The sequence below is a fragment of the Sus scrofa genome, chromosome 8 (genome assembly GCF_054392235.1).
Source record: "Sus scrofa isolate SSC_HxYL_T2T_F1_AM1 chromosome 8, Sscrofa_HxYL_maternal_Yorkshire_Landrace_v2.0, whole genome shotgun sequence".
Lineage (NCBI taxonomy): Eukaryota > Metazoa > Chordata > Mammalia > Artiodactyla > Suidae > Sus > Sus scrofa.
Genome location: NC_139390.1, coordinates 26,711,536 through 26,733,905, shown reverse-complemented (window position 1 = coordinate 26,733,905; position 22,370 = coordinate 26,711,536). Strand labels below are relative to the sequence as shown.

Sequence of the window (22,370 nt, the reverse complement as noted above, 5' to 3'; positions counted from 1 at the left end):
TAAGCTTTGAGATAATGTGTCTACATATTCCCCCTACAAAGATCTTTAAAAGAGATATGTTTGACTAAAAAGTTTTTACTATTTTTATTACTTTCTTGTACAAACTCCTCACTATTACCTCTATTTCTCATAGTGTTCCTGAAATTTGACTGTCAGTGGAAATGAGATATATTATATTTTATCAGGTTCATTGGTATTTTATGGAAACTTACACTCCTTCATGTAACTTCCTACAATGCTGGCTTGGCTTTTTCATCAGTTTTAATAATAATTTAAATGTATAATGTATATAAGTGCTTAGCCTAAGTGCATAAGAAATACCATCAGCATTTATTAAATGTTAATTATTGTTATTACTATTGCATTTTAATAATTAATTGCAAAATCAATTATTTGCACAATCTAACATGTATAAAGAGTATAAGCTTTGTGAGAGGAGGCTCCATGGTTTATTCATGACTGCTTATATTCAGAATCTAGCATAATGCTATGCAAAAATGATATTAAGTATTTCTTAAATAAATAACTATGAATAAATAAGGTCATAAAGAAACATAAAATAATAATAGTGTTAAAATAAATTTAAATGGAATAATAGAAAAGATCCTAAACCTAAACTCTTATTTTGTATTTGAGCCTTATAGGAAAAAACCACCACCACCACCACCACCTAGAAAGATATGTAGAAGAAAACTGCTAAATTTAAATATCTACCATAAAAATACTTGCAAAATTACCATCTAATAACCTACATTAGTTTTGGTCATAAGATATTTATACCTTTCCTAAGTGAAAAAGAAAACAAACAAAAACCAAATGCTGTTTTCATTTCATTTCAATGATTAAGATAATCCTTGAACCAATACATTTAAGTTGTCCTTTTCTTAGCACTGAGACTCTTTGGGACATCAAGGTTTATTCTTTCTAATGGGACTCACTTTCCTTAGCTCCTTTTTCTGAGATGGTGTTCCTGAATGATGTAGGGGAAGGCAGTGTCTAACACAGTCCTTCAGAAGATGGCAAGAGCAGGTATACTGGCTTGAAATCTTCTACTTCCCCATGACCTTTTCATCCCTCCAGTCACTCATTGCTAGAAGGGCATCTGTGGCTGAGGTCTGAAAATGTCCTTCAAATTGATCAGCCCATTAATCTTCCCAACTGTCTTGGTTTCACCATGGCTCTTGTGGCTGGTAAGTCCCCATCTTTTTCATAGCCTACCTCTTGTGGTGGTACTCTTATCCTGCCACAGTGAACCCCATGCTACATTCACTAGCACTCAACTCAATGTCCACCCACTCAAGAGTGGGACAAACCTTAGGGTCAACTTTGGCTGCAGTGTGTCAATAGGTTGATCTGTATCTACATGATGACTATCTACTGTGGAAGCCAGAGAGCAACTGTCTTTCTAGAATTTTAATTGGTGGGTGGGTGCATGAATTTACTCTTCACTTGTCTAGTCCTTTGAGCAGAAGCCCAAAGAACAGAAAAACGTGGACCAGATTGGTGCAATTTTATATCCCTTCCTCTCTCCTTTCTCTAATTTCCTCAGTTCTTAGGCTCTCTTGAGGTTTCTTTTTGTTATTGTTACTATGTTTATTATTACTGTTATTATTATTTGCCATGCATCTGATTCTTACCCTGCTCATAAGGAGCAGAAACCATGGTTCCACTATCACTGAGAGAAGGTTATTTTCTCCAGACAGCAGGAGAATTTTATATCATTTATAGGCCTCAGTCAATGGCACTTTAATGAAAGTTTGTAGGTGAGGAAAGAGGTCATAAAGCAATTTCAAACAGCTTCCTTCCAGGTAACAATCTAGATGAGGTTATAGGTTCCCTGAAAAGTTCTGCTTAATGTGTTGAAAACTGAACATTGTCTCTATTTTCCGTATAATCTTTCCAGTCAACCATATTTTTAACTTTAAGCAGAGATATTTCATACAATAACTAGAGTAAAGGTCATGTATTCTGAAGAAGATTGGGAGGGGAAATTTTCTTTAAGCTCACAATTTTGCCTTACAAATATTTTCTTCATAACATTTTTATATGCTGTCTTATGCTATTTGTTTATATATCTTTACTTTCTGTCTCTAATGGAATGCAGGCTCCCAGAAATATGTGTTTAATCCTATTTATCAGTCTGCTCACAATGCCTACAATTGTGCCTGGCAAATAAGAGTTAAATTTAAAATTTTTGTAAGTTAAACTGGCAAAATCAGTTAAATTTTTAGATTCAGTAAATGAATGGAGTATAGTAAATAGTTTTAACAGCTTTTAACAAAAAGAATGAAAAATTTGAATGTATTTCATAAAAGAAGGTTTAAAAGACTGACAGCAGTTTTGGAATCTCAAGATTAATTCTAATTGTGTTTCTTAGTCTAGTGACTCAGTCAAACCCATGACTTAATTTACCACATTCATTCTTGCTACTTTTGCCATTCCCACTCTTGAAATCTCCTCTGTAATATTCCTTATGAATACTAATATTTTCCACAGGGGCAGAGCTTCTACATATTGTGTTTTGCTTGCCTTTCATCTTCCTGCAATATTGTTTTCTTTTTCTTTTTCCATTTCTTACATTTGTAATGCTAAAAAGAGTTTGATTTGATTTATGCATTACTATCTAGAGTAGAAATCTGGTATAGGCTTTGAATCCCACACTAGACCATATCATATGTCACTGACCTTCTATCAATGTCTATATTTGAGGCAAATATCAGACTACAGCCAACTTAGCAGGACTGTGCAATACAAAATATTGTAGAACATCCAAAAATAATTTCCTGCAGCATTAAGTGGAAGGAGAACTTCAGAAGAGCGATCATAAAAATTTTTGACTTCTAAAAATGAAGACAACCTACTGAATGGGAGAAAAATATCTACAGATCACATGGCCAATAAAGGGTTAATATCCAAAAATAAATAAATAGCTCATACAACTCAACATCAAAAAACAAATGACCTGATTTTAAAATTGGAAGAACTTAATTGAAAATTTTCCAAAGAGGACATGCATATGTCCAACAAGCATATGAAAAATAGTCAACATTGCTAATCGTCAGAGAAATACAAATCAAAAGCATAATGAGATATCACCTCACACATGGTAGAAGGGCTGTCATAAAAAAAAACAGCACATAAATAACAAATGTTGAAGAGGATGTGGAGAGAAGAGACCACTTTTACCCTGTTGCTGGCAATGTAAATTGATGTAACCACAGTGGAAAATAGTAGGGAAATTTCTCAAAATACTTAAAATAAAACTACCATATGACCCAGCAGTTCTTCTCCTGGGTACATAGCCAAAAAAAAGAAAAGAAAAGAAAACACTAATTCAGAAAAATACATACACCTCAATGTTTAAAGCAGCATTATTTACAATTGCCAAGTTATGGAAGCAACCTCAGTGTTCATCAACAGATGAATAAAGATGTGATTTTTATATATTTTACATGCACACACACAGAGTAGAATACTACTCAGCCATAAAAAAAGAATGGCATTTTGCCATCAGCTGCAACATGGATAGACTTGGAGGGTATTCTGCTAAGGGAAATAAGTCAGACAGAGAAAGATGAATACTGTATGATATTACTTACATGTGAAATCTAAAAAAAAATTAACAAACTAGTTAACAAAAAAGAAGCAGACTCACAGATACAGAGAACAAACTAGTACTTGCCAGTAGGGAGAGAATAGTGGGGCAATATAAGGGTAATGGATTAAAAGGTTCAAACATTATGTGTTAAATAAGCTCCAAGGATATATAGTACAACACAGGGAATATAATCAATATTTTATAATAACTATAAATAGAGAATAACCTTTAAAATATGAAAATCACTGTTGTACACCCATAATTTATATATCATACATCAATTATACTTCAACAAAACAAGTATCATTGACTTTTATTTAATGAATTTTAAATATTTTATTGAACTTGTGGAAAAAACTACTTATCCATTGGTTAATACAATCAATTATATCATTAGAATCCCTAACATTAAATTATCTTGACATTCTTAAGGTAAACCTTACTGTAGATGAAATTATTCTTTGAATATACACCTGCATTCTTTTTGCTTCTCTGTTATTTTTTAATATATATGTAGATTTATAAATGAGATCATTCTTTGTATTGCACAAATCAGTCTACATAATCAAGATTTATTTGCTTTAAGAAAATTCACAGCTTTCTGTCTTTTCATCTACTCTCTACTGTGTTTCAATGATAAAGTATCTGCCACTTAAAAGTTGAAAAGAATTCAGCAGTGAAACTTGCTGAAGAAATCAATTTAAATTAGATAAATTTTGTCCATTACTATTGGTCTGTTCATATTATATATGTATTATGAGATTGTTTGGTGTTTGTTTTGTTGAAGGAAAAAAGTGAAAAGTGACAGGAGGGAAAATTTCATGATTTCCAGACCTAAACCCACTGAGTCACACCACAATATATATTATAGCATGCCCTGTAGAATTGCTGAAATGTCAAACTCAGGTCAAAAGTGAACTTTGGGGGATATTTTTGTTTTGTTGGGTTTTTTTTTTTTTTGCTCTTTGTTTCCTCTTCCTGCTAATACATGACACATTCTTTAGACTAAGTCAGATTGAGATAATCTGCAAAGGCTCTAGGTAATAAAGTGAATGTGTTAATTCTCATTTTTCCTTCAAAATGAAAATAATAATAAAACAGCATTGTGAAGCATTATAGTTCTGATATTTTATGAAGACCTCGATGCTATTTTTGAAATATCAACTGTCAGATTCTTTTCAAAGTAATATTTGGTATTGCTACTTTGTAAATTCTTACACTATTTATTTGTTTATTTATTTAGATCTTTTTAGGGCTGCACCTGTGGCATAGGGAAGTTCCCAGGCTAGGGGTTGAATCAGAGCTGCAGCTGCTGGCCTACACCACAGCCACAGCAACACCAGATCCAAGCCGCATATAAGACGTACACCACAGCTTGCGTCAGTGCAGGATCCTTAATCCACTGATTGGGGCCAGGGATCGAATCAGCGTCCTCATGGATACTGGTCAGGTTTGTTACCATTGAGCCACAACAGGAACTCCTGCAATGCATTTTTGATTTCCCAAAATAGTATTGTAGCATTGTGAGGAGGATAAAAGGTCTTCATGTATATTTGCAGAAGATATTTTGAAATTCAGAATGTACATGGAATGTGATCCTATATTTACCTATATGTTGGCAATGTGCTTTGAAACTTGAGTAATGTACATTTAGAGGAAAACTTATATTCTTTTTTGATGTATATAATAATTAACTGTGTATGTTAACTCAACAAACTTTTAGAAATTGCATGTTTATAACCCAAATTCATGAGAATTTAGTATTTTGTCTTGTGCAGATAAGACATATGAATGCCAGGACTGTGAACGATTGTTTCTTACCAAGTTTTTAGAGATAAAAGTCTTTATGCACAATAAAATTTATTTAGTCTAAGAAAATAATTATCAAAGGTAATATACACTACTAAAAAACAGTATTGAATGAATTGAAGTTTACCTTTTTGAAGTTTTTGCATTTAAAATCCCATGAGATTTCATGCATGGACAAAAAAAAATCATAAACACAGTATAATTTTTTGTAAATTAAATCAATACAGAAGTTAAAAGTATGTTTCTCAAGTTGTTTTTAACAAAACTAAACATACACACAATTATATCTGAAATTGGCCTTTTATACATGCAAATTTATGATAAAGTATAAGTTTATAAGTTTGAATTCATCTTTGGGGATTTGTATTCGTTTACAAATGGAGTTTACATACAATTACAATTTACTTATGGCATTTAAAATATATTTTGGTGTTTTCCAATTACTATTATGGCATAATTAGTAAATAGTTAGCTGTCTTAGGAATCAAATAATTTTTAATTGACTTTACTGTTCAAAGAGTTTTAGGCTCATAGCAAAATTAAGTGGAATATACAGAGTTCTCATATCTTCCCAAACAACTTTAAGAATGAATTCTGTAGAAATTATGATTTTTTTCAAGCTTTGTATTTTTTGCGACAATTGACTAATACAAACCACTGTCTTTATTAAGTAACTGGTACCAAATATACACTTAAGTGAACTAAATTCAGTTTTAGCTCACTGTAATCTTTGAAAAACAGTTATCCAGGTGAAAGAATGCTACTTTAAGAACATGACATTAGCAAGCAAGTTCTATATAGTTGCGTATATTACAATAAACAGATGACTAAGCAGTGGAAATTCCAAAGCTGGAGGCATCATTGTGATTTTCCCTTTTAATAATTATTTAAATTCAGTTCTTGAAGTACCCTGGGGGTTCATCCAGTTAAGGAACTTGTGTTATCACTGCTATGACTCAGGTTGTTGCTGTGGCAACATCCCTGTCCCCAGAACTTCCGCATGCCACAAGTGAGGCCCCCCCAAATGTTCGGTTCTTGATTATTTCTGCTATAATATATGCACTTGACATATGGTCATTTTTAATGCAAATATTCTGTAGCTGAAGAGCAACAGTCTGTGCTTTTTTTGGATATTTTCAAGAAGCTGAAGTAGCTTGATGTTAGTTAAAATGTCTGAACATAAATTTGCCTTGAATGTCCATATAGAAGTAACTGGAAAAAATAAATTTAAAAAATGGAATGTTTATTTTCCTTCCACCTAGAGGAGAGGAAGAAGGGAAAAAAATTGATCTGGCCATCTATAAATAATGAACACATTATACAACAATACTTCTAATGCACACACATTGATTCTTTAAGTTAGAGTCATTAATCAGGAAATAATAGCACAGCTTCTCAAGTCAAAAGTGTAAAAATAATGAGAATATAATTCAGTTCCAAAATTTAATTTGGTTAGATATGCTAATGATACAGCCATCAGCCAGAAAACAAAAAGAGAACAAGATTTTCTAGTTAAATTGTTTTTGCAGTCTGGTTTTCTGATTTACTTTCAATAATAGTGTTATGAAGTAAGTTAAGCCACTAAATTTAATTCATTCTGCAGCTATTTTTTATGTAAGAGGAAAATATGATATCCATGCTATTCAGTCAAACATAATTAAAATTATTTTTAAAAATGTACTTCATGAGTTCCTTTTGTGGCTCAGCAGATTACGAACCTGACTAGTATTCATGATTGTGAGAGTTTAAGCCTTGGCCGGGTTTAGTGGATTAGGGATCCAGCATTGCTCTGATCTGCAGTATAGGTCTCAGATGTGGCTCAGATCCAGCACTGCTGTGGCTGTGGAGTAGGCTGGCAGCTGCAACTCTGATTTAAGCTCTGGGAACTTCCATGTGCCCTAAAAAGCAGTATATATCTATATCTAATTCAGTCATTTTATTAATTTCATTGAAATAAAACATAATGAATACTTAGTGACAAAGATAAATCTTTCAAACAAATATATCGCCTTTTTGTTCCTTTTAATGTACTGAATTTGTGGTTGAGGTAGGGTTAGATATTTCCTGTTTAATTTCAACTTAAAATTAATGCTTGATGTACATTTAAAAATTACTATTATGTTGATAACTGAGGAAGCTTAATCTTAAAATTAAGTCCAAAGGATTAATATATTTTAATATAGTATAATGAAGAAAAAACAATTCATTTAGGACTTAGACATGAGCTTACTGTGGTTTGCTAGAGTTCCAAGTATCTATTTTAGGCTTCCAGGTTTTTTCTCTGGCATATAATGATCCTGAGAATAGCAAAAGAAATGATTGGAGTAATAAAACTGAGAATTTTCTAAAATAAATGACACACAGGGCTATAGATTAAGGAAGCTGAGAGAACTCCAAGCAGGATAAATACCAAAAAAAAAAAAAAAAAAATGTATCTAATCTATCACATTCACACTCTAGAAAACTAAATGCAAAAAGAATCTTGAAAGAAATTAGATAAAGAAATTCCTTACCTCTAAAAGGATACAGATAAGAATTGTGGTGAATGTCATGTTTGACACAATGCAAGCAATCATTAAATGGATTGAAATATTTTAAATGTTGAACAGAAGAAACACCAGCCTGAAATTCTCTATCAAGTGATATCTCCTTCTAATGTGAATGAGAAATACAAATTTTCTAAGCCAAGCAAAAAGAGAAAGTTTGTTGTTAGCAGATTCTTGCCTGCAAGAAATACCTTTTTAAAAAAGTATTTCAGGAAAAGGAAAATTACATGAGTAAGAAGCTCAAGTCAATATTAAGAGAGAACATCAAAAAGGAATAAAAGAAGACAGAATGCATTCTTTTGTTATCCTTAAGTGATCCAAAATACAACTGTTTCTGTAAATTAATCGCAGTAACAATGTGCTGGATGCTTATAACATACAAATGAAATTAATGATAATAAAGACATATGGTGGGGGGGAAGTATTTGGAAACACTCTGTTATAAGGTAGCTGCAGTACCTACCAAACACTATATTGTTAAATAAATATTTTAGAGTAATAAAACAGGTAAACCCAAACAAAACATTAATTTTTTTAAAAAAAGTGAAATGGATAAAATTATATAAAATGTTTAAAGCCAGAGAAGAAAAACAATTAAAAATAGGGAAATGTAAAAAAGAAAGAACAAAAAATACAATGAATGGAAAACAGTTACAAATATGGAAGATTAATTCAACTATATCCATAATGATATAAATGTAAACACTTCATATTCAGCAATTGAAAAACAGACTTTCAGAGTATATTTGAAAAACAGACTCAGCTATATGTCTATAAGAAATCCAATTTACACATAAGCAGTCAGGTTAAAAGTAAAGGGATGGAGAAAGATAGGTCATGCTGACACTAATCAGAAAAAAAGCTGAAGTAGCTATATCAGTTGCAGGCAAAACAGACTTCAGAATAAAGAAAATTATTAGGGATGAGAGGCTTTACACAATGATATGGAGGTCAGTTCTCCAATGTACAATTTTTCAACCACTGCTTATTGTAGAGACTATCTTTTCTCCACTGCATATTCTTGCCTCCATTGTCATGAATTAGTTGGCCATATAAGCATGGATTTATTTCTGGGTTCTCCTATTCCTTTGATATATATCTATTTTTTGTGGCAGTACCATCATATTTTGATGAGTGTTGCTTTATAGTATTGTTTGAGGTCAAGGAGCATGATACTTTTAGATTTGGTCTTCTTTCTCAAAATTGCATTGTCTGTTTAGGTTCTTTCATGAAAGCAACCAATCTGTTTACAGTCAAAAAATTCCAAACTTTGCACAAGGAAAAAGAAAATTAATAGGCCTTTATCTTTTAAAGATATTGAAACAGTAACTAATAATTTTTTAAAACACATAGTACTAGTTCCAGGTGGTTTTCACTAGTGAATTCTACTAAACATTTAAGGAAAAATGGAACCAATTCTCCACAATGGTTTGCAAAAGAAAGAAGCAAAGAGAATATTGACTCTAGCAATATTCTCCCAAGAAAAGATGGGCCCCTAAAATATGTGAATGTGACAGTGTTTGAAAAAAGAGTCCTTGAATATGTAATTATTTTAAAGGTCTAGAGATTAGATCATCTTTAGTTAGAGTGGACACTAAGTCAAATGTCATTGTCTTTAAAAGGCAAGATAAAAGAAAAGAAGGAAAGTACTGAAACAAAGAAGAAGGAATGTGAAGATGGATGCAGAGTTATGTAGTCCCAAGCCAAGATATCTATAAACTTATTCTAAAGTTTATAGGGAAAGGCACAGAACTTAGAATCAGTAACCCGAAAGTGTAAATAAAGAACAAAGTTTTAAGCCTAATAGTACCTGATTTCAAAACTTACAATAAAGATACAGTAATCCAGACAGAATAGTATTGGATAGATCAATGAAACAGAATTGAGAGCCCAGATATAAACCCACATAAATATAGTCAAAATGTCCGATCTTGGGCAAAAATGCAAAGGCACTTTACTAGAGAAAGAATATTCTTTTCAAAATATGCTGGACCAGTTAGACATCTATAAGCAAAAAAAAAAAAAAAAAAAAAAAAAAAAAATGAATCTAGATGAAGACCTTAAACCTTTGCAAAAATTAGCTCAAGATGGATCATAGACTTAAGTAAAAAACATCTATGAAAAAACATAGAAGAAAATCTAATGTTGTTAGTGGTGATGGGTTTTTAGATCCAACTCCAAAGGCTTGATCCAAGGAAGAAAAAAATAAATTGATAAGTTGAACTCTATTAAAATATCTTCTCTGTAAAAGATAATCTACTAACTGGGATATCATATTTGCTGAACACATAAAGTTTAAAACGCTTAACCTGTTCAAAATATATAAAGAATTCTTAAAAATCCCATATATGAGAATAAATAACTCAATTAAAAACCGAACATAATATCTGAGAAGACATTTCATCAAAGAAGACGCACAGGTAGTAATTATGAACATGCAAAGATGCTTTGCCTTACTTGTTATTAGGGCATCTCAAAATGATGTGATGTCACTACAGACCTATTAGAATGGTTAAAATCTAAGAATTAGATAATATCAAATGAAACAAGAACTCTCATCTATTCCTGGTAGAAATGCAAAATGGTATACCTATTTTGGAAGACAAGTTTGTCAAGTAATTTTTACAAAGGTGAAAGTTGTGTTATCATACACTCTAAGAATCATGCTCCTAGGAATTTACCTAATGGATTTGAAAACATGCTCACACAAAAGTCTTCACTCACATATTCACAGAAATTTTATTCATAATTGCCAAAAACTGAAAGCAATCTAGATGTCCTTAAATAGATGGATAAACAAATTACATTACTCTCATGCAATGGAATAATATTTGGTGATAACAAGAAATAAGTTATCAAGTCACAAAAGGACATGAGAAATTTTTAAATGTTACTAAGTGAAGTCATTTTGAAAATGCCACATGCTGTATAAATCCAATTATGTGGCATTTTTACAAAAGACAAAATTGTAATGATAGTAAAAAGATTAGTAATTATTTGAAATTTGGTGGAAGGGGAAGCCAATTGAATTGGTGAAGAACAGGGGAATTTTAGGGCGGCAGAACCATTCTCTTTGGCACAATAATTGTGAATACATGATTGTATGCATTTGTCAAAACTATAGGCATTTACAGCACAAAAAGTAACCTTAATGTATACAAAGTTTAAAGAATCACTTAGGAGTTCAGGGCACCCCAGGGAGAAATGCATAATATGACAAAACTATCTTTTTTTGTATTTTGTAAATCCAAAACTCTACTAAAAAAGTTTCAAGTGTCTAATATTTCTGTCTAAATAATTATAGTAATCCTTTGTTATCAAATCTTTTTAATATATTAAATATATTAATATATTAATATTAATATATTAAAGGTAGCTTTAATATATTTTGAAAATGATTATTTAAAATCTTTAAGAAATCTTCACCCTCACTTTTCATTAAGCATGGAAAGATAAGGCAAAAATATTTACTAGTGTTCAAAAATAAGAATTCATTGTTTCACTACGCACGAGTGCTGGACTCTGGGATATAAATGATTGCTAGATGTCCACGTATAGGGTCTTTATGTATGCATTTAAAGTAAAATGAGATTGCGAAATAGTGTTGTGGGCAGAAGTAAAAGATAATTGTCTTTTCCTAGTTTTTTGCCATTTAAAGAGGACAGTGGATTTTTTGCCAGTGTTCCAAAGCCACCTTCCTTTTCCTTTTTTCCTCTGGAAAATGATATGTTTGAAGTAGGGTTATTTTCCACGTATTCCAAGAGGCTAGAATACCCCTCATCCAGCTTCTCACTGAAGCAATCTGATGTTTCTGTCAACAACCCAAATCTTTAGTCCTTAAAGTTTGACTAGAAAATATTTAATCAGTGGTAATAAATGTTAGAAGTAGTTTAATCTCAGTCACCACCCCCTCTCATCTCTCAACTACAGAAAATATCAGGCCCTAAACACTGAGATTTCATATTACCCAGAATTTACATTAGACTAAAATATCATAGATCTAGAAGATATAAAATAAGTTCAAGCAGTTCTAGTTCTGGATATTAACAAAAGGTTAACTAGCAGAATACATAAAATAGAAGGCAAAGGAATTAGCAAACAAATAGTGATTTTACTGGGAGATGTGATCATACATTTATTATCATGTGATACTGTATACAATCTTTTAAAGATTATTTATAAAAATAATAAAAATTGGCATTTTTGAGATTATATAATTATATACACATGTATATTAGAGTAATTAAAAAATAAAACCCTGTTATTAATGGGTACTTAAGGATTTGGAACATATTTTCAGAGAGCATAATATGTAATTTCCACAAGTACTTTATCTCATACTGTTAAGACATGTTGGAGGCTGAAACACTATAAATACTGTTAGATGACACCAAAAAATGTGTGTGATACTGAAAGCATCAGGTGTACAAATGATTTTAATTAAAATTTATTTATGAAATGGAACGTACAAAGGGAAGCGTTTCTAAGTTAACCCTTTGCAAATTTAATGTGTTTAGTAGTAATATGTGTTTATTCACTTATTAAATAATTCTATCACTTTTTGTACCCTTCAACATTTATGTATTTAAGTTTGACCAGTTTTTTGAGAGTTGATAAGGAAAGTGGGTATCTATTTTTATAAGTGGTCTAAATTATGGCATAGAATGGATGTGAGTATTGTATTAGTCTGCTTGTACAGCAGTGTAATAAAGCTCATAATAAAGGAACGTTTTAAAAAAGCACAAGCTAGGGAGAAATTCAGGGCAGAATTGATTCTAAAGTTTAACACTTTCCTTTACTGATTTGTATGTTTTCCAAAGGAAACCGTCACAGTATTGCCCTTGCCAGTAGGATAGACCCAGTATTTAACTAAAGAACATGAGCTATTATTATTACTAGGTCAAGTATTGTGACTGCCTTTAAGATTTAAAGATCTGAGAGCAAGAAGAGAGATCAAATGGGAATAAAGAACAAAGGAATTCACAAGAGAGATTTGTTTAATGTACTATTTTGTAATGTGAAGGACTCTAGTTGTCATTTTTCAGTTAGCTCAACATTATTTCAACTTGAGCATTTAAATTGGAAGTGTTAGTTACATCTACCTTCAGTGTGAAGAAGGAGAGAAGGAAAATGGTCCATTGTCCATTACTCAGAATACATATGCAAAAGGAAATTCTAGGGCACATCCGTCATTTCACAAGATCTATAATCAGAACTGCCTTGGAGCCACAACCCAATTGATTGTGGGCTAAGAAGTTGGTTTGTGGACCTCATAAATGTCATTAAGCTATATAGAGACATCTGTGAAAAGATGCTGGGTTATAAAAGCAGTTCTTTGAATGAGATTACTTCTTTGTCCACTAAACACAGTATTTAAATCACAAAACGAATATATGCAAGTGTTTAAAAAAACCAAATAGTAGCAAGTGATACATAATTTAAATATCCCTCTTCTGCTTTCTAGTCTTTATCAGTTGCACTTTTTCATTGAATCACAGAGCACAAAATGTAATTTGAGTATTTTCTCATTTCTCCCTAAAATGGTACATAACTAGTCAATGTGGATTAAAACATGTAAGATTACTGTATTGTATACATGGATATATTAGGACATGCATGATTAATCCTTACAGAAAACCCCACTTGAAAAACACTGTGGTGTTTATGTTCACTTATCCAGCCTCTTCTTGGATGGGCAATTTTCATTTGGTAGGTAAGAATCCATAAGAATCTAATGCATATACAGGTATGTAAGCAAGTGAGAATGGATGCATACATATGAGTGCATGTGTATGTATGCATGTGTGGCTCTATACTTTTATAAAAATACAAGTATGCTGTACTCCTAGCTACTCTAAATGTCCAACATCCCAAAAATCTACATTTGGGTTATTCCTTATCAGGTAACTTAAATAAATATTGTTGTTTTTTGTTTGCTTATTTTAATCTGCTTGTATTTATTTAAAAAAATTTTGGCCACACTTGCAGCATGTGGAAGTTCCTAGACTAGGGCTCAAACCTGTGTCACAGTTGTGACCTACTCCACAGCTGTGGCAACACTGGATCCTTAAGCTTCTTCATTACAGGGGAACTTGCTGCATTACAGGGGAACCAAATGACTGGTTTATGACATGGCTGTTATTTCTTTGCAAATATTGTACTGTTAATTATTTAACTTTGGCCCAACTTAACAAGCAATTAATTTGTTTTTAGTCTTTTATCATTAAATACAGTACTACAATGGATAACCTTGTTGTATTTTTTTGCGCATATGTATGTCTGTAAGATAAATTACCGTAAGCAGAAATTATGGGCAAAAAAATAAAAGCACCTTTCAAAAGTATTATATATTGTCACATTATTGCCTCAAGAAATGGCTCCAATTTATACCCTAAACATCAGTGTCTAGAGTTTATTCTGAATGTTTATTTCAGCTTGAGAATTTTATATACCTTGAATACTTCATATTATTTCTAGATATTTTATATTTGCAGTAGTAAATATCATTTCCCTTAACATTTTATAATTGGCAGCTCTTTGTATAGGGGAAGCTATAAGAAATCTCTCGCTTTGATAGCCTTACTTAATCCTTATATTGTTTAGAATAAGTTTTAATATATTATCTTGGATTAGTATTTTAAAACATTTTATCTTTCAGCCAAGTTGTAGCATCTAGAAATAATTAACTTTCTGCTTCTTTCCTATTGCCATGGTTCACTATTTTCTCTTATCTAATTTATTAGCTAGCCAGAAAACAAACATTTTAAATAATATAGGTGTTACTGTATGTATTGTCATTTTAGTCTTGACTTCAATGTTTATGCTAGGCATTTTGCTTATAACTTATTATGATTTAGATTCTTAGTTATTTCCCAATGATTTCAAATACTGACTTATTAATTAATTAATTAATTTTGCTGTACCCACAGCATATTGGAAGTTTCCAGGCCAGGGACTGAATCTGAGCTGCAGCTGTGACCTACGCCACAGCTACAGCACCAGCTGGATTCTTAACCCTTGGTGCCACAGTGGCAACACCAATTACCCTATCTATTTTTAATATTCTCCATTTTGAGGATAAAGAAGATAATAGAGATCTCTTTTCTCTCTTATTTTTTTTAAAGTATCTCATGTTGAGGGCACATGTACTGCATATGCATTGGAAATGACAAAAGGGTGTTGGAGATTTAGGGTAGCTAGTTATACACAATTTCCTTTCCTACGATTTCTACTAATTGCTAATTGAGGAAAATAAAGCAACAGTGGATCATTATTACTATTAATAATGGTAGTGAAGAAGGCGACTTCAGGTCAGAGTGGGATTGGGAGTAGAAAGAATTAGGGAGATGCTTTTCAAGGACATCTCAGCTTGCATTTCCGGCAACTAATCCTATGGTCTGACAAAACAGACCTTTATGTAGTCTAACCAATGCTGGTCTTGGGAAGAGATATTGAGGAATGGTAGGATAAGGGGAAGAGAGATTTAAGTCATCAAAAGATGTTTTCTATCTTTTCTGGGTACCCACAACTGTGCAGAGAGGATGGAATTGCCCTTCTCTAATGTTTCAAAATAAGTATATCATATATATATCACATTCTGGGGAGGGATTTATAAATACAGAATACATATTATGAGCCAGATAAAGACTCAAAGACTTGTTGTATCTCACCTGTAAAATATGAAATGAGGTAGAAAAGACATGTAGCTTCAGTAGCAGTTAGCATCATTATTAAATAGAGTACAGCAAGGCAGTCGCAAGTGGCTTGAAGTTTTTGATTTAGGTGAAAAAAAAACCTGATATCACTGGAGAGCTATCTTTCATCAATTAAAGTATTATACTTTCTATTAAAAAAAAATAAAAACCTAAGTAAGCAATATCTTTAGCCAAATAAAAACCCCAGAGACAATAGAGCCACTGCTGACTGTTGATTTATATAAGAACCTAAGGAGTTGAAAGGAATTATAGGCACACTGCTTCTCTTCCCTTCTCATTCATAACACATTTGAAATGTGAGAAAAATAAGGCCTTTAAGGGATACTGACCAGAGTTGAAGTAAAAGCATATTTTAGTTGGACAGCTACAACATTGGTTTTATTGAAAACAGCAACTAGTTCCCCTCTTACCCTGGAGGGGTAAAAAGAGAGGAAAATAAAGAAAATGAAAAAAATATAGCTCTAAAAATGGATGAAACCTATGTAGAGTTTTAGGATCTTAATTTTTAAAAAGTCTTGAGTTAATTTAATTCACTTTTCTAACTCATCTCTAGATCCTTCTTCATTTCACTGTATATAAAACACTGTTGCTCAAAGGACACCAATAATCTCTTCCAGCCAAACTCTTCTCTTTAGTCAATTGTGGTGCCTTACGCTCCCTTGATTAATATCATGAAAGTCCTTTTGAATTTTATTTTTTTTTTGGGGGGGTGGAATATTATAAAGTCAAGGAGGACTAAAACATTTACTAACAGTAATTAGGTAAGCTGTTTTTTTATACTACCATATTTTTAAGATAAATATATATTTGAATTTAATTTCTTTGAGAGTTTGAACGTGCACTGAAATAAAACTCTAAATAAAAATGAAACTATATTTCATTAGGGAAAGGTGATTTTTTTTTTTTTTTTTTTTGCTATTTCTTGGGCCGCTTCCACGGCATATGGAGGTTTTCAGGCTAGGAGTCTAATCGGAGCTGTAGCTGCCAGCCTACACCAGAGCCACAGCAACGTGGGATCCGAGCCGCGTCTGCAACCTACACCACAGCTCACGGCAATGCCTGATCGTTAACCCACTGAGCAAGGGCAGAGACCGAACCTGCAACCTCATGGTTCCTAGTCGGATTTGTTAACCACTGCGCCACGATGGGAACTCCGAAAGTTGATGTTTATAAACATGCTATTTTATATTTTCTAAGAGATAGTGCATTTTATGTGACACATTTTAATTCATTGTACTGAGAACTGCTGAGAGCATTTCTTCCAGAACACTTCCTAAAATATCAGAAAATTAAGGGAGTTCCCACTGTGGTGCAGCAGAAATGAATCCAACTACTATCCATGAAGATGCAGGTTTGATCCCTGACCTTGCACAATGGGTCAAGCATCTGGTGTTGCCATGAGCTGTGGTGTAGTTTGCAGAGGCAGCTTGCATCCTGTGTTGCTGTGGCTGTGGTGTACGCTGGCAGATGTAGCTCTGATTCAACCCCTAGCCTGGGAATGTCCATATGCCACAGGTGTGGTCTTAAAAAGCAATAGAAAAGAAGTAAATTAAAAATAAAATGTTGGGAAATTAGAATGAATCTAATAAATATGATTAAGTCCACTATGATTACATTTCATAGGTAGTCACATTTTAACTCTTTAGTATATGTATCATCTATCTCTATTTCTCAACACAATTGACACCAAGGTTAAACATTCTGTAGTGAAGTGTAGATATTGTATTCTATGGCTAGGTAGTGTCATAACATCAGTTATAAGTAGTATTCTCTGCAGTTGAGTTTGAATCAGCCACTCTTTCCATGGATGTTAAGTCTGTAGTGTTGGTAATTGATAAAATTATATTTCTTAATATAACTTTTTAAAAATTGTGATTCGTGACTAGTTGATTAGTGTCAATCTTTTTTTCAGGTTTGTCTTGTTTTAAAAACACACAAATTAACTCATTTTTGGTATAACATAGCCTGTATTGATTTTAAATTTTAATCAATAAGCAACCTCACTTAAAAATGACCTTAAATAAGTTTTTTTTTGTTTGTTTTTGGTTTGTTTGCATTAAACATAAGGATATTTAGAAGAAATCTATTAACTCAGCTATTATATCAATATTACATCAATAAGCAAGTAGATGAAACACATTGGAGTGCTTGTGTAATATAGTCAGTCACAAGAACAAGATCTTGTATGTTTATGTGATTAAAGTATTGTTATAATTAAAATATTTAGAGTTTAAAAACCAACATCCATCTGAATAAACATAATTTTATTTATATAATTTGAAGAATCATTTAATAATAATTCATTTTCTTTCTCTGATTTAATGTTATCAGCAATAATAAAGTTGAAAGTACTGCATTCATCTGTATTTACCCCTACTTACTAGTAAGAAATCAGCTACTCCCCAGGAATTTTTTTATTTTTAGCCTTAAAATTTAACTTCCTAGAGTATATAGTTATGTTAACACATTCCAGTAAATAAGTTAGCATTTACAGTTATATCTTAAAAACATTATTTAATTTTATATTTATGCCATAAAGAATGAACCAGAAAAAAGAACCTCAATATTTTATGATGTCTATGATGTCAGTTTACTGGCTGTCTTGGGAATACTAATTTTTCTCTTTTAATTGATTCATTTTCATAAACCCCACTATGACATAATACTTTCTAAATCAAATAAATATAGCCCCAATTTCTCCCCAGTATTTTTGAAACAAATAAATATGGCCAGTTAGTCATAGTTTAGTTTATTATTGGCTAAAATAGCTCTCATTTGTTGCAGTCTCTCAGAAGGTTTTCCACTTTCAAAGTCTTAATTACCAGCTTGCCTAGACCAGCTCACCAGGTGAGGGCTGAAGAACGGGTGCTGTGAAACTTAAGAAAAGGTTAACATAAAAGAAGAGACAGAGACATTTAACTTAATCAAAGGTGGGAGCTGGGGAATCAAGGTCTCAGGGACCAAGCGCCCCGCCTCAAGAAACCACACTGCTTTTACAGTGCTCTTTAGGATTATGTCAAATGAGGTGGTGGCTGTAGGTGCAGGATGTAGTTTTTTTATTTATTTATTTTTTAAGTCATGGAGCTGGTAGCTGGTTAAGCTTTTACTCTGACTTTTAGGCATTTAACAATCATTAGCATTGAGGAAGCCTGGCTTCAGCTATCTATGCATAGCATCTAGAGAATCACCATTGTGCTTCCACAGAAGGCAACCCTGCTTGCCTAGGTTTGCACCTCCTTCTCCTTGCTGATTCATATCCTGCTAAAGACTCTTTATAAACCCCTTGGGGCCATGAGGCTCATCTTCCTCTTATTCTTTTTTTTTATGAATATGTAAACTATTTATTAACAGGCAGCACCGACACATTTATTTCTTCTTGGACACACCCACGGTGTGGCCACGGCGGCCTGTGGTCTTGGTGTGCTGGCCTCCGACACGCAGTCCCCAGAAGTGGCGCAGCCCTCTGTGGGCCCGAATCTTCTTCAGTCGCTCCACGTCTTCATGGAGTTTGTTATCCAGACCGTTGGCCAGGACCTGGCTGTACTTCCCATCCTTCACATCCTTCTGTCTATTTAAGAACCAGTCTGGAATCTTGTATTGGCCTGGATTCTGCATAATGGTGATTACATGTTCCACCTCATCCTCTGTGAGCTCTCCTGCCCTCTTGGTGAGGTCAATGTCTGCTTTCCTCAACACCACGTGAGCATATCTCCGTCCTACACCCTTAATCGCAGTGGTAGCAAAGGCAATTTTCTGCCACCCATCAATGGTGGTGTTGAGTACTCGCAAAATGTGCTGGAACTTCTCAAGGATTACTAGAGACAGGGCTGCAGCGCGGGTGGCGGCGTGTAGGCCTCCAGTGGAAGAGCTCTTATTCTTAAGAGGACATATCAAGCTGTGTAAAAGGTGTGCCTATCTGCACAGGTCCAGCTTGCCTAGACCAATGCATTGTCTTCATTCAGCTGACCACATGAATAACTTATGCCTTTTGGTCTTTGTTCTTAAGCTTAAGTTATTTACCAACACTGCGATTGTTTTTCAAGCAGGAATATAGGATAAAGCTAAAGGGGGACAAGATGGAGTTTTCAGCACAGAAAATAGAAGCAGAGAGGCTAAGAAAAGATTGTAGAAACATGCCTCCCAACACCAGCTGTATGTTGATGATGTCCCAATCTGTATGTTCAGTTCATACCTTGCTTCTAGTGCCTAGGCCTATGCAATTAATTACTGGATGGATGCATCTTGAAATACCTAGTATACACACAAATTACAACTTACAATTCTCCTTTCAAACTTTTAGTTTCCTTTATCAGTATTATTTTATCATTACTATTTTGGCTTGCTTCATTAGCTGATAGCATTGCCATCTGCATAGTCATCCACAACTCATCCATCGCCTTTGTTCTTAAAATATAGATGATCATTAAATCCTTAGCTTCAACCTCTACTTTCTCAGTTGGTTCAATTCTAACAGATCATTGCAACATTCTTTTAACTGTATTTTGTTTTGCTTTGTTGTCTTTTTTTGCATTTGCCAAAATTCCTCTATTTCTCTACAGACTCTTCTTTAGTGTTCTCTGAGTTGTTTTTTACCAAAAGAGATTTAATATTGTCATCTCTTGATTAAAGATGTGCACTTTTTTTCATGAACCAACTGTTTGAATACAGTGATCTTAACTTATGCCTTTCTGTCATGCTACTGCATGTGCCATTCTCTCTAAACTGAAATAATTTTCTTTCTTAGTTCAATCATGAAAATCATGAATTTCCTTTAAGATTCAGCCTAAACACTGGTTTTTCTGTGAACTTTTTCTGATACTTCAAGGAAGGCAGTTCATATCTCTTTTTATGTATCTATTGGTATTAATAATAATTAGTTCTCTATTATCAAACATCAATCCAGTCAGTGATCACTGATTGATGATAAATTAATGATTGATAATTTACTCTCTGCTGTGGTGTTAATAATTGTGTCCCCTCAAAATATGTATGTTTAAATCCCTAAAACTATATATGTTTGAAACCTAATATCTAAGGTGATGATATTAGGTAAGCCTTTGGGGTGGTTAGATCATGAGGGTAGACCCCTCATAAATGGGATTAATGTCCTTCTAAAAGATGACTGAGCGAACCCCCTCAATTCTTCCACCATATGAGGACATAGGAAGATGTTGGCATACATCAATCTGGAAGAGGGCCTTTAGCAGAACCATGACATTTGCCTTCCAGACTCCAGAACTATGATAGTAAATTTCTGTTGTTTGTAGCCCACTCAGTCTATGGCATTTTATTATAGCATCTCACAAGTACTAAGGCATTCTTCAACTCAGTTGTGATCACCTTAGTATCAGAGGTTTTTGTTTGCTTTTGTTCTGTATTTTCTATAGTGTCTATCATGGCACCTTTCAAGTGTTATACTTAACTGAGAAAATGTCCATTAAATTGATAGGTAGAAATAACTTAGTGTCTGAAGATCTGTGTTCAAATTCTGTCCATAACATTTAAAGTTCATTAATTTAAGAGCAATTTTTTAAAGCTACAGTTTAGTAGCATACAAAAGTAGAAATAATATTGATAAAAATAATGCATGGACTACCTAATTCATGGATTTAGTTCTATGCAAACATATTATTGCAAAGAGCATTCAGAGCATTACAGCACAGAACAAAACACTAATCTTTAAGCAGTAGTTTTTAGGACTACAAACCAAAATAACAAATGAGTTAGTAGTTATAATCAGGGTCTACAAATTAATTAGATCGAAAAGCTCAAAGTTCAAAACTGGAAAGTATAATTTCCTAGATAGAATGTACAAAGTTAGATCATTGATTTGTAGTTGTTAGGATGGATATGTTGACATATGAGTATACAGTGTGTGCAGTTGTTTATTTTACACTAAGACTTAGCACCTAACATTTGTTGATATAAGTAGTGGATTGATTCATGGTCAGCAAAGCAGATGACCAAAGTGAATCTAGGTAAATCATATTATCACTCCTCAATTTCAATCTAATAGTCCCTGGAGTGTAGTCTATTGTCGTAAGTGAACCTGAGCCAAAGGAATTTTAAGACTTGATACAGAGAGAGCATCAAGGTCAGTTATCTAAACAAGAAAAAAAAAATCTCACATACAGTCTTGAAGCTAAAGTCTTTTTCTTTGGGTAAGAGACATATGTATGCCTTTAGCAAATTAGTTAATCCAAATCTAAGGTCTAGGATGTTTATCAAGAAAATCCTCAAAAGAAGTCATACAGGGAACATCAGTTACCCAATTAGTAGGTGATTAAGACAAATAAGGAAAAATAGAAGCCAGTCAGAAAATAGGCTTCCATTGAGGAAAATATAAAGTCATAGGCTATAAGGCATTAACTTGCTCATAAAGGAATGAGAATAACAAACTACTAAGAGAAGCATTCAGAATAACAGAGTTCAGAATGGACTACAGAGTGGTGAATATTATAACAACGTAGTCATGTTTGAGAACAACTTTTAATGAGCCAAGATACTTAGCATATTTTTTTGTAAAGAGTTATAATTCTCAAAATAACACTATTTTTTCTTTTTATTTCTTTTTTAACCTCAATTTTTTGAAATATAGATTTTTTTATATTACTCAATGAATTTTATTACATTTATATTTGTACAGAGATCATCAGAACCAAATTTTATAGCATTTCCATCACTATTTTTTCTAAAAAATAG

General features: G+C 32.9%; 1 pseudogene across 1 annotated transcript; it reads right to left on the bottom strand.

The window, feature by feature from the left end:
* Positions 1–18,983: 18,983 nt before the first annotated feature.
* Positions 18,984–21,065, bottom strand: LOC100738304 (small ribosomal subunit protein uS13 pseudogene; annotated as a pseudogene). Its single transcript, XR_014813573.1, has 2 exons — positions 20,973–21,065; positions 18,984–19,544 (listed from the first exon to the last, which is right to left on the bottom strand). The product of XR_014813573.1 is annotated as a small ribosomal subunit protein uS13 pseudogene (transcript).
* Positions 21,066–22,370: the final 1,305 nt, after the last annotated feature.